The 15,851-nt window shown below is 34.1% G+C and overlaps 1 protein-coding gene across 6 annotated transcripts in view; it reads right to left on the bottom strand.

Annotated features, from left to right (window-relative positions):
• The window catches only part of KRAS (KRAS proto-oncogene, GTPase), a 48,260-nt gene that overhangs the window by 19,019 nt on the left and 13,390 nt on the right, over window positions 1-15,851 (bottom strand). The gene's annotated exons all lie outside the window — the stretch shown is intronic.

The following is a 15,851-nucleotide window of genomic DNA, read 5'->3' as shown; positions in this document are numbered from 1 at the left end:
ATCATTTTATAGACCATTCCATCACTAAAAGAGAATGGTCATTAAAAATTATGTTTTTCGATATATTTTAAAATGTTTACAGTCGGAGAATACAAAGATACATATCTCTAGGGGTGGGCAAAAGTGGGTTTACAGTTGTGAGTTCGTAAACCAAGTTTATTCTTAAATTATTATTTTTATTGTATTATCTTCCATACATACAACTGTTAACCTACTTTTGCTCATCTATACATATGTAGCATGATCACAATCAAATATATGTACATATCAGTATAAATGTATCTGTACATATATTTAAAAACTGATGTATTACATAAAAATGTTAATAAAGGCTATCTTTGATGGAGATAATTTAAGAAATAGTTTATCTCTTGCTTCTCTCTCTTTTCTGGTACTAGATGCTATGTTAAATGCTTTCCCTTTTTGGCTTTTAATTTTTAAAAGTGTGAAAGACTACCATATTAGATTATGATCTCATGCTTACTTTTAAAGTAAACTATATTTTTCCATACTATCTATAATAAACCAATCAGAAATAAGGGATGGGTATTTATTTTTTAAGCAAGAAGGTCTTTGCTAAAAATTCAAATGTTTGGTTGACATTTTACTATTTTCACCTATTTCCTTAATTACTTGAAAGAACTCTTGTATGTTGTAAGTTGAAAACCAATGTTTTGTGTTTTTGAAGTATAATGAAATAGCAGGAATTTAGAGCAATCCACTCATTACCCAGGTGTGGCTAGCGACCAAAGACTTCTCCTTACCTGCTGCTGTCACTTCACATTCTTTACTCATCAATACTAACCCAAGTCAACCTAATAGTTGACAGTTTCCTTATTCTTTATATATTAAATGTTTTACCAATAACAAAATGAAAAACTGTAGTTTCTGGAGCCACACAAGTCTATACTTAAGAGGTGGCTGGGGGTATTACTCACCATCTATCTGCCCATATATAATGCCTCCCAGATGTAGCTCAATGAAGTCCCATTTACAAAATTTTCAAATACTTTGTGTTTCAAACATATTTAATGTGGAGTATTAGTAGTTTCCACATGTATTGCATAACATGTTTCTGTGATGAATACTCCACTGAAGGGACAGAGAGACTGGGAAAGCAGTCCCCACCTATCCACCTGCCCATCTCACTCCTATAATCTTTCCTCTCCAAACCTTAAAAATATTAACAGTTCTGTGTCACATTCAGTTACTGAAAAAAAAGTAATCTACAACCTACTTGTAAACAATGAGCAGAATCTGTGATTAGAAATACTAGATTTAGGTTAAAACTTCAGTATTTCCAAAGTTAATATTAACTAGAGTCATCCTTAGAAGCACAATATCACTGAGTTATATAAAAAGGCAATGCGACCTGGTAAAAACTTAAGAACAAAACTGTCAAAAGCCAAAGCATTATCTGGGGGGAAAAAAAGAAACCTGACAGGTTTAATAACAAAGCAGAAAACAAGCACAACAAAAATCAATATACAAATACTAAAGATTTTGTTCCAACTTTAGGTTAAGCATTAGAAAGAAGTATATGAAGGCAGGAAAAAATTTTGTCTTCAGTGTAAGTAACTCTTTCCCAAGATTAGAATCTAAATAAGAGTTCAGCAAACTATTGTTCACAGGCCAAATCCTGCCCATCTGTTTTTATCTGGCCCATGAACTAAGAATAGTTTTTACATTTTTAATGGTTGTTCAAAAAAAAGACTATGTCACAAAGACTCAATATGGCCCTTCAGGGAAAAGTTTGTCAATCCTATTCTAGGCTAATAAAATACCTTTTCATAAATCTGAAGTATTCTCAACACATATTATTTATTCCTTTTTTACTTAAAAAATAAACCACCACTCTGAGAAAGTATAGGTTATCAAAGCCCAACCAGTTTTAAAAAGCACAGATTGTAAAAAGAAACTAGTTAAGAATAGAAAAGGATCAAGACCAAACATTCTTAATTAGTATTATTTCCAGCCTTTTAAATAGAATAAACTTTTAGATCAGGTACATAGGTTACTAACATCCTTTGGAAGTTATGATAAAATAAAGCACTTTAGCTCAATGTAGTGAAATATTAAGTGCAGGATGTTATTCCATGTATTTTACTTCTTTCCCAGTTAAAGTACTATTGTTTTACTTTATTAAGTAGTTAAAAAAAACCTTTTCTAAATAATATTGTGCTGGCAGAAGTTTATCATAGATAGAACTCAAACATTTCTAGTGATACAATAAACAGGCAAAATCCTTTTGGAAAGCAATTCCAACATTCATCAAGAATCATACAAATGTGCATAGCTTTTGACACAGTAATGACACTTTTGGTAAACGGTAAGGAAATATGGTTTATTTCCTTTTAAATGATCGTTACAATAGAGATACACTTAACGTGGCAGGCACCCTAAAATGTCTTACAAAGAAAAATTAGATAGGTATTTAATACTGACCTACAATCTCACATCATTGATCTATGTTCAAAATATACTCCAAATCCAAGTACCCACCAGCACCATCCCCTAGGGTCTAGACCATGATACTATTGTGTCGCATGCAATATCCTGCAACTGCTTCCTAGCAGGGAGCCCTGTTGTTATTCTTATAAGATATATTCTGCTCACAGCAGCTAGTAATTATTTTTAAATGTCACCCGCTTTAAATGTCACTGGTTGCTTAAAGTCCTTGAATAGTATCCTTTCATTCTTAAAAATAAAATCCAAAGGACTTATCACTCTCCTTCCTTAGTACTTCTATGTTTCCTTTATTGCAATCTGTAACTAAGTATTTATCATGCAATTCTTTAAGTCCATACCCCTTCCTAGACTTTAAACTCCATGACAGTAGAGCTCACATCTGTTTTGTTTCCCACTTGACCCTGTGTGTAAGTCTTGAACACAGGAAGTAATCAGCACTGTCTGCTGAATAAATGAACGAATCCATTCAATGCAAATATATGCAGACACTATAAAACTGTCTTACCAACATAAGTACAAGTTTAAAAGAGTTTAAATTATAGTAAACAACTAAGGTATAAATTTTTAAATTATAGTAAGAGTATTTTAGTAAATGTATTCAAGCAACTTTTACATAATATGAAAACTTTAGTGTAAAAACATAAACCAAACAATACAGAGTTTTAAAAACATTTATGGGAGGGAAGACAAAGATTGCAGAGAAGAACACAGGGGCCTTCAATTGTATTTGGTTTTACATATTGAAAAAGAAAAGGGATCTAAACCAAAAGTGGCAGAATGTTAAGACACAAAAAAGGTGGTTGGTGCATACACGTTCATTGTATTTTTTCACGCAGCATTAAGAGGGTGCCCATTAAAAAAAAAAAGTGTACCCATTTTATCACCACTCATCAATAAATTTTATATTTTTATTTTTCTTTAAACTACTGTCAGTTCATTAGGCTAAAAATTCTTATTATTTTAATATTCTTCTCCCTGAGGACTAATAATATTATATAGTTTTATTTTAATATTTATTCTTATCACCTATATCCTATGCCCATTTAGATTTTTCATCTTTTTGCATTGACTTGTATAATTTTTTTAAGTGTTTTCCAATTTATTAACATGCCTTTAAGGATTGTTTTATGTATAGAAACTTCTGTAGACCCATTAGAGAAGTTTGAAAGTTAAGACTAAATGATTCAAAATGAGATTAAGTTCACTACCAGGACACTGTTTTGTCATTTTTCTGTTATAATTAGTAATAACTAGTTACTCAGTATGGTATCTTTCAACATGCTCAACTTAGTTTTCCAACTCAGGCAGTAACCTTGACAGCTGGAAGATATGCTATAGTAAACAACAAAAACCATAAGAAAATTAATGGAAATTAATGTAAACTAAAGGTAACCATATTATTATTAATGGTAATTACAGTAGCCAAGATTTACGGGAGCCCTACTTATATGTCAAATACTGTGATAAGCATATTAAAAGTATTATCCCATTTAATCTCCATCTTCATGCTGCTGATTCAATCAGATGCTCTTGTAAATATGAACAGAACCTCTAAAAATGTCAGCTAACATATTATTTGAGGATTTACAAGTTGTCATACTTGTAACTTTTTCTTAATGTGTTAAGTATTATAATACCTGCAATGCTCTTAAGTAACACCTATAGGAAAAAATGAGAAATATGTACTCTCTCAATGCTGAAGTATTTTGTAACTTTTAAGATTATTTAAATCCATCATAGACTATGTTACTCACTATTGATTATAAGCCACGAAAGGTTGTTGTGGACAGCTAATTCTCAAAAACAGAAACATGTACAATAGCCTTTAGTTAAAACTAAAATAGGGGGGAAAAAGGAAATTGGGATATATGTACAATGGTTTATTAGTTCATACCCACCTACCTACTCCATTCTCCCTTGCATCACAGAACACTTACTAAAGTCTAGTAAGTGTCATATACTGTCACATGCATTATAAACTTTGACCTCAAAGAGCTAGGTATGATGGAGGAGGTATGAATGTAAATAAATAATTAAAATACAACGAAATACTGCAACACTATGTGCAAGACAAAGTACAAGAGTGACACACAGGAAGAACAGATCAACTTTGCTTGTATGAATTAAGAAAGAGAGGACAGGGGAGGGCCACCGCAGGCAGGAAGTAGCAAAGAGAATGCACAAAAACATGAAACAGTATGTGGAATACATGGCACAAGTAGTTCAACAGAGCTATAGCTTGGAGGGAATTTTAGGTAAGTAGAAGAAGTGAAACTGGACAATGAAGCAGAGGGTGGTTTGAATGCTGTATTAAAAGAGTTTTGAACTTCACCTTATACCAAATAATGAAAGGCTTTCAAGTAGGAAAGGAAGGTCAGATTTATCAGGTTCAATGTTAGCATAATCACAGCAAATTACAGAAAGAAGCTAGACCTGACTGGTGTGCTCAATGGACTGAGTTCTGGCCTATAAACTGAAAGGTCACTGGTTTGATTCCCAGTCAGGGCACATGCCTGGGTTTCAGGGCAGGTGCCTGGTTGGAGGCATGAGGCAACCCATCAGTGTTTCTCTCCCTCCCTCCCTAAAAGCAAATAAAATCTTAAAAGGAAAAAAAAAAGAATGAAGGAAGGGAGGGAGGGAGGGAAGAGAGAGAGAGAGAGAGGGAGAGAGGGAGAGAGAGAGGGAGGGAGAGAAGGAAGGAAGGAAGGAAGGAAGGAAGGAAGGAAGGAAGGAAGGAAGGAAGGAAGGGAGGGATTGATTAGAAGCTAGGAGATGAGTTAGGAAACCATTGGGTTAACCAAAAAGTTTGCTTGGTTTTCTCCTTAAAATAGCTCTAGTAACTTCATTCAAAACAATTTTGTTAGATTATATTATGATAGCTGTTATATCAGCATGCACTTAAAAAAAACATCAAAATTGGTGAACTTTTTGTAGCCAGTTTAATATTAAAGAAAATGTGCAACATTTTTGACATATTATGCTTTATTATTTCAAAAAAGGTAAAAATGCAACTGAAAGGCAAAAAAAGATGTGTGCAGTGTATGGAGGCGGTGCTGTGACTGACTGAATGTGTCAAAGTGGTCTAAAGTTTGGTAATGGAGATTTCTCACTGGATGATGCTCCACTGTCAGGGAGACCAGTTGAAGTTGACAGTGATCAGTGATCAAATGGAGACATTAACTGAGAACAATCAATGTTATACCATGCAGGAGACAGCTGACATACTCAAAATATCCAAATCAATACAGTTATGGGTAAAAATGAAAAAGGTGTCTTTTATTTTATGGAAAATGAACACAGACTTTTTGGCCAACTCAATATTACAAGAAATGATAGAATTTGAGCTAAGGCAGCAACAGCAGTACAGGTGGAAAAGATTAAATAGTTGTGAGAAATACTTAACGGGTAAAATTGGCAGAGCTACCTTTATACATTGCTGGTGGGAATGTAAATGTTGCAGCCACTGTGGAAACCAGTCTGACTCATCCTCAAAAAGTTAAAAATAGAGCTACCATATGACTGAGCAATTCCACTTCTAGGTATTCCTAGGAAAACTGAATATTTACATTTACACAAAAACCTATATACAAATGTTTACAGCATTTGTATATAGCATTGGTTCAAAATAGACCAAAAAAGCATTGGTTCAAAATAGACCAAAAAAGTAAACAACCCAAATGTCCATCAGTTGATGAATGGATAAACAAAATATGGCCTATCCATACAACAGAATATTATTCAGTAAAAAAAGAATGAACTATTGAAATATGCAACAGTAGAGATGAACCTTGAAAATACTATCTTTCATAAAAGCCAGAAAAAATGACCACATATTACAAGGGGCGGTGCCAAAAAAGTTATCTTCTGGAGGGTAGGCCCCATGTGGTACAGGCTTCCTCCTCTAGGTGAGTGTTCTAGGAACCCAACTGGATCATTTTACCAACTAGAGTTGTTGTAAGAGGCTACATTAAGCTTCAGTGAATTTTTCTGAAGATTCAATGTGTTCGCCCAATTCATGACAGGTGATTTATGAACCCACACAGGGCTGAGTGTTCAGCAGTTTTTGACCAAAAATGGCATGACCCCTGTGCCCCATCCTCTCTATTCACCTGATCTCACCAAGTGACTTTTTTTTTTGTATCCCTGGATGAAAAAAGTCCTCAAAGGAAAATGTTTTGCCAATGTGGAAGAGGTAAAAAAGAATGGCAGAAGCACTACAAGGCATCAAAACGGACGGGTTCAAAAACTGTTTTGAGCAGTGGGAAAAAAGTCTCGAAAGGTCTATTACATCAAATGGAGAGTACTTTGAAGGTGAGTAAAGTTTAAAGACGTAAGAATACAAACAAAATTTTTTACAAATTCTAGGTTTGGGGGGGGTCCTCTCTCATATATGATTCCAATTATATGAAACATTCAGGACAGGAAAATACAGACAGAAAGCGGATTACTGGTTGCCAGAGGCTGGTTGGAGGAACTGGGGTTATAAGGCTTCTTTTCTAAGTGAAGAAATGTTATGGATGGAAATATTATGGGGTGATGAAAATGTAATGCAATTAGATAGTGGTGATAGTTGCATTACTCTGTGAATATACCAAGAACCACTGAACTGTATACTTCAAAAGGATGCATTTTAGGCTATGTGAGTTATATCTCAATTTTCTTAAATGGCAGAGCTAAATGAATAGAGAGGGAAATGAAAGGGGGAGGATAGGGGAAAAGAGGCACTTAATTTGGGGCATGCTGAATTCCCTATGTTTGTGGATTGTTCTGTGGCTATGACTTGTAGGCAGCTTGATATACAACTATGATGCTTAGACATAAGTCTAGGCTAGAGATACACTCCTGAATCTTCAATCTATGGGCAGCCACAGAAACACCACTTGTGGTATGAGCGTGGGTAAAGTACTTATCTCTCATCTACTCTAAGACACTGTTCCATTGGCTATGAAAGTGGGTACATAACACACAGGACTTTGTATACACACTAGAATTAAAAACTATGAAAATCCCTTTATCAAATGAAAAGTATTATAAAAACTGTATTATTTTATATATTACACTATACATGCTATTATAAGGCAAAAATGTAGAAGGCAGGCCACTGGCTACTAAAACTAACCATACCTTATAAAATCACTGGATATCTATACTTGGACTACTTTTTGCAAAACGACTCACTGTGTTTCAAAATAAATGTAATAGAGCAGGACAAACTCCAGGGAAGGAAAGCTAAAACTCTGAAAGTTATGAAGGATTTCTGTTATCACTAGGGAACAAGGGTTTAGTTAAAAGAGCTTGTTCTCATGAGAGAATTTTTTGTTAAGATGTTCATTAAATGGATAAAGAAAAAAAGACATCTTCACAATGACAAATACTTGAAATAATGAGAATGTCAAATCTTAGTTTAACACTAGAGAAAATAAAATTTGTACCACTTCCAAGAGATAAAACTGGTTCAATAATCTCAATAAATTCAAGGAAAAGCTGCACAACAGTCTTTAAAAATAAAGACATGATAAGCACACATCTGTAACCCGCTGAAGTCATGTGATATTCTCCCACAAATGATCACTTGGTGCCAAGGTCAGAATGTGAGGCCTAAACAATCAGAGATCCAATCCTAATGATTATAGATACCAATTTATTTTTCATCTTTTGTATTACACATCTCACTCTTCTTTTCTTAGCCAGACACTAATATCTTTATCCAAGATACATCTTCTTTATCCAATCTGTTGAGTCTTTAAAAGGGAGGAAGTAAATATGAAATAATCTAATATATAAGGGACTTTTCTCCTTCAAAAATGAACATTTACTTTCACCTTTCAAACAGTAAATGCTCATTTTAAAAAAAACAAATACAACACTGACCGGTGTGGCTCAGTTGGTTGGGCATCATATGGCAAAGCCAAAAGGTCACCAGATTGATTCCCGGTCAGGGTACATGCCTGGGTTGCAGGTTTGGTCTCTGACTGAGGCGCATACAGGCAACTGATTGATGTTTCTGTCTCACATGGATGTTTCTCTCCCTCTCTTACCCCAGCCCTTTCCCTCTCTCTAAAATAAATAAATAAACAAACAAACAAACTAACTACAAAGAATGGAAGTCTGACATAAGTCCTACAATATTTTATGTTCATATTTTCCCTTATATAAATGGAATCAGACTCTACACAATGTGCTATGACACAGCTTAACTTATATAATGGACATTTTTCAATGTCAATACCTAGTCCTTTTCAACAACTGCATACTATGATTTGTATAGATAACCATAAATTGCTTTACCCATTCCCATATCTACATGTCCCTGGTAGACATGTAAATTTCTACTTTTAAAAATCAAACAACGGCCCCTGGCTCAGTGGATTGAGCGCAGGCTGCAAACCAAAGCATTGCAGGTTCGATTCCCAGTCAGGGCACACGCCTGGGTTGCAGGCCACAGCCCCCAGCAACTGCACATTGATGTGTCTGTCTGTCTGTCTGTCTCTCTCTCTCTCTCTTTCTCCCCCCTTCCCTCTCTAAAAATAAATAAATAAAATCTTTTAAAAAAATTGGAAAAAAAACTTTTAAAAATAAATCAAACAACACTGCAATAAACATCCCTATATATTCACCTTAAACACTTACCAAACTAAATCCTTGGGATAAATTCCTAGAGGTTCAACTAACCTAGAAGTAGTCAAAGAACATGCAGCTTTCATTTTAACACACATCACCAAAATGACCAGAAAGCTGTAAGATTATATATTCCCATTTATAGAATAAAGAGTAGTACACATTTCTCCACAGCCTTCCCAGCACTGTTATTTTAATCTTAGCCAACATGAAAGTAAAAAATGTTATTTGTTTGCACTTATACTTCTATATTAATGAAGTATCTTTTTATGTCTATATGTCACTTGTTTTTTGTTCTTTGTTTTTTTTTTTTCCGGTGGATAGTTTGGCTATTTATATCCTTACCCCCCTTTTCCTTTTTGATATCTGCCTTTTTCTAAAAGTTATATAATAAAGCTTCTTGATGGATATATGATGGAAATAGTTTACCCAGATTTCCATGTATCTTGTATTTTTGTTAAAGATGTCTTAATTTTTATGTAGACAAACAGTGCAATCTTTTCCTGAATATTTTCCTATATGGTTTAAGAATATTTTGAAAATGAAAAGGATCCCTACTTTTCTCAATGGAGAAAAATATCTAACTCGAATTATACAAATAAAGAAACTAATCTAATGTTAATTCACTCAGTCTGTGTTAGTTTACATAATACTACAAGAACCAGGATTTAAGATATCATTTTTATTTCAACAGCTGTCTAATATTTAACATTAAAATTTCCACAAGGTAGAACCAGGGTTCTCACCATTAGAGAAAGAAGATATGGAGGGAGGTGAAGAAGAATGAACTCATGATTTTAAAATACACTATATTTCTTAGCTCTGTCCCTTGAGAAAGGTATACAAGCAATGACACCCCAATTGCAATAAACATACCTAACATCCAGATATTTTTTTAAAGATTTTATTTATTTATTTTTAGATAGTGAAGGGGGGAGAGGGAGAGGAAGGAGAGAGGGAGAGGAAGGAGAGGGAGAGGGAGAGAGACAGAGAGAGAGAGAGAGAGAGAGAGAGAGGGAGGGAGAGAGAGAGAGAAACATCAATGTGTGGTTGCTGGGGGTTATGGCCTACAACCCAGGCATGTACCCTGACTGGGAATCGAACCTGCGACACTTTGGTTTGCAGCCCACACTCAATCCACTGAGCTACACCAGCCAGGGCTACATCAAGATATTTTTAAATATCATTCCCCACTAGAAGAAATTAGGGCTCTTGGGCCCTAATTAGCTGAATCCAGGTGGTGCCATGGAAAGAACAAGGTGAACCTGGAACAACTGTAACGCAAGGAAGAGCTCAAACACTGATGGGGACATGTCAAAAGGATAGAGACCAGCTGAAAAAGAGTCCACTGGCTATACCAAAAACAAATCTGGGAATTAATAATTATAGTATGAGACGTTAACACATTGACTAAAAAAAAAGAATCCATGATTCCATACTAATACAAATAAAAAACAAACAAACAAAAAAGGGAAGTGATGAGAAAGTAAAGGGCTATTATTTATGGTAGATGTCAACCAATAAATGTAGCAGTAATGACAGAGTTAGAAGATTAACTACCATTTTGTAATCACTATGGTAGTAATTTATTCTGGTGAGAATAATCAGTGGATGCTACATCCCACCGGGCACATATATGTTGAACAGGATACTTATATTCCCAAAATATCTCCCCATAGAATACGCATTAATTATAAAAGAGAGAGAAGACAGCTTTACAGACAGAAAACACACGTCACCTTAACCTAATAACCAATGTTAACACCACCGATAACAGGACAGACCTGGGCCTACTGGTGCGCTGCACAGAGGACACACCACCACTTTGGCACTATTCCAGCCAAAACTGTTTAAACGGAATCTGATCATGAGGAAGCAATCAGACAAAACTGGTCTGAATTCTTCAAAAAGTACCACTGTCGTGAATGACTAAAAAAACTAATAAACTGTTGTATGTTTAAACAGACTTTGAGACGTGACAACTTATTTTTTGATCCTGGATCAGGAGGAAAAGAAGGAATTACTTTAAAAAAAAGGAAAAGAAAAAAGAACATTTTGAAAACTGACAAAATTTGATCATAGACTATATATGTAATATTTTTTTGTATCAATATCGAATTTCCTAAATTTCACCACTGCGCTGTGGTTATACAAGGAAATGTTCTTATTGTTAGAATAGGGTCAGCAAACTTCCTGTAAAAGACCAGATAGTAATTGGTCTCTGGTGAAAACTACCCAACTCACATTGTAGTTGAAAGCAGCCATAAACACATACATAAAGATGTCTCATTTAAGAATAAAGGGTATTCACTATACTATTTTTTACTACTTTTCCACAGATTTGAAAAGTTTTAAAAATAAAAAGTTGACAAATTATGCAAGGTAAGCACTATGTCCCTACTTAATTCTCTCAAATATTTTATTTTTACTACCCATGTCTATGAATTTAAGATCACAATAATGTAACTGTTCCATAAACCCAGGCACTATGATAAATAATACAGTTAAGAGATGCAAGAAATCTACTGCCCTCCTAAAGCACTAAGCCTCTAAATTAAGTTATATATAATTTGGGCCACTGTCTAGAAACACTGCTCTTCAAAATACACCTTAAGAGACTAATAAGCCCCATGAAGGCAGTGGCTTCGTCCCTTTTGCTCCTCAGTGTGTCTCCAGCCCCTAGGAAGGCTGTATGGTATAAAGTGGACACTGAATAATATTTGTGGAGTTAAGGAATTCGTTGCATTGTTAAAAGCAGAATCTTAAGAAATACCAAAGCATAATGCTTTTTCCTTTCACTTATTTGCATTACCAGCTTTCATTTGTATATTTTAAAGCTTTATATTTATAAAAACTCAAGTTTAGAATAAGACATGTCCAATAATTTTTAACATTCAGGCCTAAATAGTTAATATTAAGTAAATACTTATTCTTAAACTGACCTAAATAAAGCACCTGGATTTTGTGTTATTCTAAAATTCAGGTGCTCACAACTATTCTACAATCCTATAAAAATCTACAAAATGTGAACTGTTGCAATTTGCCACTTCTGAATAGGCCCTTCTAACACCCCATTAACACTAAGCATTGAACCTCCTGTGTACTGGCAATGAAATTCAGAGCCGCTGTGCCACTTCATTCCCTCAAACAAAATAACCTCCCCTATTTTTTTCTCACTGGGCTGCACTGCCTTTCTTAATTAAAAATATTCACCTACATATTTAGTTAGGCTTAACTTGTCCATACAGTAATCTTAATATTAGCAGAGAATAAAATGATACTTTAGATTCTTAAACAATAATTAAAGTGAAAGTTTTAATTAAATTGTATATATTTATAAAATGATACCTGGAATTTGAACAGGAAAAATATTCATACTTAGTAGGTATTTCATTGTTATTTATTATAAAAGCAAATAAGTTGACCAGTAGAGGGCACTCATTTGAAAGGGGGGAAGAGCTGGCTACAACCTTGGAGAGAACTTCACTTACAAAATTGCTACATGTTATCTTATTTTAAAAACAGAATGTTTTAACATATTTAATAATTACTGGTTTAGAAGAGGTAAAACTTAAATCTTTATTATGTTAAAAAATCTAACATAAACCTAATTTAGGTACTTAGAGTTTAAAATTTAAGGATGTTTAAAGCCACGTGTTGCACACATTAGGGTCTCAACCTCAGCACTACTGACATTTGAGGCCAGGTAATTATTTGTTGTGGGGCTATTCTGTGCGCTACTCCCCACAGGTGCCAGCAGGTAGCCTCCTCAAGTTATGAAAACAAAAATATCTCGACATTGCAAAATGTCCCCTAAAGGCAAAGTCACCCACCCACTCACTGACAACTACAGAGAGCCACAAAAATAATAGCTTGCAAGTCTACATAATGCTTCTTTAATACTGCTCTTAAATACTGTTTTAATACCACTCTTAAATACTGTTTAATATTCCAAATTTTCTCTCTTTAATCTAAATACCTTATTTAGCAAGTAAAATAAAATCCATAATTAAGTTGAAAAAATAAAAAATAGAGAAACTGATAAACCTTGGTGATTACAGCACTAAAGATGAAAGAAATCAATCCAATTATAAATCAATTCTTCCTTACTGAGAAGGGCATAAAACTTAGACTGAATTATAAGTGTCACATTAACAAAAGCATGCAGATGTCAGCGAATTAGAGCCTGGAAAAAAATACTTCTTTCTACACCTATTTTGACTAGTATGTTATATCCAGTAGATATAATATATATCTGCTAAATGATCAACTGATCATTCTGATTTCTATGTCTACAATTACTTGTATTTTTTAAGACCAGATTTTTCTTCTTCTGTTGAATTTTCCTTCAGAGAACATGTTTTCATAATAGTGAAGGATCTCTAAACTATAAGAACATATTATTTCTAGCCTGGTATGTTTGAGGGACTGCTTTGAGTTTTTAATAATCTTGTACCACTAATGAGGATTTCATCATCTCTGGAACTCTCTGATGGAGTCCATAAAAGATAAAGGTAAAATCTTTCAGAATAGAAGTAAAAGTGATCATCATGTGCATAGCCTCAAATATAAACATGCTCCACAAATGTCATACCTACTAAATCTATATCCTATCGCCACCATTAACATGCCATTAGATGTACATAAGATCAAACTTTGGTACACTGATAAATCTGAATCAGCCTCCAATACTACATATTTCTTTGCTTGAGGGCTAATTTTTCATTTTTAGAAAGTGGTACAAGGATACAGTGGAAATTCCATTTAACTCAGTCTCAGAAAACTTAAAATGCTACCACTTACTAGCCAAGTATCCTTAGGGAAGTTACCACCTCTCAGAGACCCCTTTTCATCTATAAAATGAAAGAAGCAATGACCACCTTCCTTATCTATCTCATAGTATATAAATCTCTGCAAATTCTAAAGCACTAGAAAATACGGTATTACCTGATTTAATTTTTTTCTCAGTTTCTTTCCATTTGTTTCAACACAGAAAAACTGATGAGAATTCCAAATGTGCAAAGTTCATGTCTCATCTTCTCTCTGACCTACATTATTCACTAATCAAAACCTAACAGTAGTGATATCCCATCCTCCTTTTTAACTTTTTACAAAAGCATCAAGTCAGCATTTTTGCTTAACTATTTATTAAAATAAACTAACAAATTATATTGTCTTTCTTGTAGTTGAACCACACACCAAAAATTTAATGTGTCAGTTGCCTCAGAGACGATCTCTGTATACCTTTTCCCAGGTGGCTGAACTAGCGAAGGGAATGTCAGTTTCAAAGTTCATGAGTAATCAATGCTCCCAGAGTCAAGTCTGGTATGGCAGAAATCATCATCAGAGTCATTGGTTTGAGTTTATAAACATTTTCTACCTTCCCCCCAAACAAAGGATTAACTTTTAGCTTTAGTTCTCTAAGGTGTATATTGCACTTCAACAATTGTGACCAAAAGGTTTCCTAACCCATTTTATCACATTATCATACATATAACATTCATGATCTCATAGGAAACAGCGTAATGGAATTCCTTAGATTTTCAGAGAAGATGGTGGGTACTTCTGCTAAAACCATCTTCCAAAATCCCAGGAACACTTCAATGCCTAACCTGAATTCTACTTAAAACGTCCTTTCACTTCTGATTTAAATGGTGAAGTATGCCAACTAGCCTTGGCTTTAGAAATGAGTTAACTATTTAATCCTCCTTGAAGACAAAAAGAAAACAAAGCATAACCATCATACAGCATGAACTGACTTGTCAAGAGAAAACAGAGACTATTTTATAGGTGGTCCACTTCAGTTAGACTCTTCCCCTTTACTAATGCAAATTCTTAAACTTGGAAGCCAAATAAAAATTGCTTCTATGTTTAAATCAAATCTTTGCAAACAAGCATTATTTCTCCATTTTTTTCCTACAGTACCAAAAACATCTGACACTTCCTTACAAAACTTACCTAATCAATCTGCAAAATTCTAAACTGCATAAACATCTTCCCAAGGCCACCAAATGCCCTCAGAATCTAACTCAGTGAAATCAAAAAGTGTTTCTTCAAGGCATTATACTTCTTGGAACTCAGAGAAAGTTATGGGAAATTTTTCAGAGCTGATTTGAAAAATCAGTATATCAGATCTAGAAAAAAAGCTAAGGGGTCAGGATTATTTAACCTGAGAAGTCTAAGAAATAAACCAACCATATAAGTCTATTTCAAAGATGAGGCAGCACACTTATTTCCATCTCCACTGATGTTAAAGTTAACATGTAGATTCAGATTATGTATAAAATATGGTTAATTTTGGAAATGAGTGAACAAGGACAGTCATGCCATCCCCTTCTGTAGCTCTTTGGGATTAAATTAATCCTTATCTGCTTGATACTACCTGACCTCTCAAGGTCTCTTTCAGGTCTTTATTTTATCTATCATTTTGCTGCTGGCCTTTACTGTGGTGAATTCTTCGTTAAAATAAAAAGTCTGAAAATTATTCATTAGTCAATTTGTAATAAAAACAATTCTAATATTTCCTTGAGTAAATTAAAAAAAGGGCTGCAAAACAAAGTTAAGCATTGGAAGTGGTACCCTTATATATCTATGTACTATAGATACATACTATCTTTTCTATATATTGGTTTAGATATATATAGATAAATATGCAAACAATAAATTTTTAAAATATATCAGGTAGCTGTAGGTTCTCCACTGCTTCAATATGAAGAGAAAAGAAGGAAATCAAAATACCAAAATAAGCCCCATGAAATTAGCCA

This window comes from Phyllostomus discolor, chromosome 2 (assembly GCF_004126475.2).
Source record: "Phyllostomus discolor isolate MPI-MPIP mPhyDis1 chromosome 2, mPhyDis1.pri.v3, whole genome shotgun sequence".
Classification (NCBI taxonomy): domain Eukaryota; kingdom Metazoa; phylum Chordata; class Mammalia; order Chiroptera; family Phyllostomidae; genus Phyllostomus; species Phyllostomus discolor.
The sequence above is the reverse complement of the archived record's forward strand: the minus strand, read 5'-3'. Positions and strand labels throughout refer to the sequence as shown.